Raw genomic sequence first — 2,060 nt, forward strand, 5'->3', positions numbered from 1 at the left:
TTCCCTCCTGTCGGCCTGGCAGCAGATCTGAAGGGGTCGTACCCTGCCTTCGCCGTGGCCTTGTGCCTCGCGTTTGAACACAGCGGTCAGGTCGAGACTGAGGGCAGCGCCCGTGGGGCCGTAGCTGCGAGCGCCACGGACGGGACGTGCCCGCACCCATGTCGGCTTCGGAAGCCGGGCGCGTTCCGCGGGATTTTCCCTCCAAGCTGCAGGGCCGACAGAAGGGCACCGACGGGCTTAACTCTGCAATTACGCTTGAAACATCTCGTTTCCTTTGGGCCCCTCAAAGTGACAGCTGCCATATGCTCATTTGCATTAAATAAACAAGCGAGAGGCGTGCGGCAGGGAGGGCACAGCCCGCCTGTCGCCGTGCCTGGCTGGCGGCGTGGCACAGCCGCCACGTGCCGCTGGCACCGTGACACCGCGCTCGCACAGCGGGCACTGGCAATTAGCGCTGCTCTCAGCAGACGTAACTCGGGAGGGTTTCGTGCCCTACTTCACATTGTTTTCACGCCATCCAGGTCACGCTGTATGGTTGTCCTGCTTTCAGAGGAAGGTATGCCCCTCAGGTTTTCGAGAATTAGATCCTGAGGTAACCTGCCTTCTGGCGTTAGTTTGAAAAAACAGGACAAGTTCCTGTCTTTTCTAACGGTAAATAACTTATTGTGGCTCATTGCTTCTTTGAGGCTTAACGTGCAATGGTGTAATCAAAATGCTAAAGATTACTTTGTGGGCTTTTTTTTTTTTTTTTAAAGAAATAGTTTATAGTTCAGTTTAAAATCCTAGTCAATTTTAGATAAGCTGAAGTAGTCCTGGTTGGAGTGAACATAGAATTGTGCATGTGGGCTTTTGTGCCAGTCTTATTTACACTGATTTAAAAAAAAGAAAACAACCCTACTTCAGATGCTTTCTGTTTAACGTAGGCAAAATGTAAGGCAACATGGTCCTTTTCAAACTACAGCTGGAGTTATCACAGCTTCATAGCTTGGACCAAAGAAGAACCTTCTTCTGAGAATTGTCACTCCTAAATAGTTATTTTGCAGTTCTAACATAGGAAACTAATAACTGCAACTTGACAGGACAGGCTCATTCTTGATAGAAGTGAGAGTTCACTTGATTTTCCTTTTTCTTTCTCCAGAAGTTGAAAAGGTAGCTGATCCAAGGAAATGCCTGTTTTCTGTATTCATCAGTGCAAAGGAGGATTTTTCCCTAATGAATCTTTAAGAATAGTTTAAGAATAACTGTTGTGTTACAGTGTTTCCCTTTATCTGCCTCTGTTCCAATTTCCCCTCTCAGAAAGTTGTTATTCTCTCTGCCCATTATCTATGTACTACTCTAGACTTATGGACTTGTTATGGGAAACTTACACACATTATCATTTATTTTCATGCCTGAGGCTCTTTCTGGGCATCTTTCCAGAATCTGTGTAAGTGCTTTCAGGAGAGCTGTACCATTTTGTTGTCTGTCATTACTACAGGATTTATCTTTAACTGTTTGTCGAAAGCTTAAACTGCCCCTGAGCATAAATGTGGCTTTTCAAGGTAGGCTTTGTTCCTGGCATTATCCAGGTTTGCAGTTTGTCCCCACAAGAGGAACAATGTATTTCTCCCTGTCACACACAATTGTTATGTATCATTGCTCACTTCATTTAATAACTCCCAAAAGTGTACCAAGTGATTTAGAGAAAAATTAGAAAGCTATGGCCTGAGCTTGGCCTGAAGTATGAGAATGCCACAAAATGTGAAACATAGTGAGTGTTCTGGCTTTGGAACAAGAGTCTGACTTCTGTGGATGGACTGGCATTTGACAGTAGAAAAACAGGCAGGTAGGAATAAAACTGGCACCTTTCCTGCCTCAGCAACCTGAAAAGAGCATGTTCTTTATCTGCTCTGAATTTCCACTCTCTTCATTAGTATCAGTAACATAGATGGGAATAATTATTTAGTGTTGTCTGTCAAAGGATAAATTATAAATGTTAATCTTATTTGCTTTGTAAAATGATTGATTAAAATGCATTATACAATCTGTGGATGATCTTACTCAGCTTTTTAGCAGCCTTA

Source organism: Agelaius phoeniceus, chromosome 2, assembly GCF_051311805.1.
Source record: "Agelaius phoeniceus isolate bAgePho1 chromosome 2, bAgePho1.hap1, whole genome shotgun sequence".
NCBI lineage: Eukaryota > Metazoa > Chordata > Aves > Passeriformes > Icteridae > Agelaius > Agelaius phoeniceus.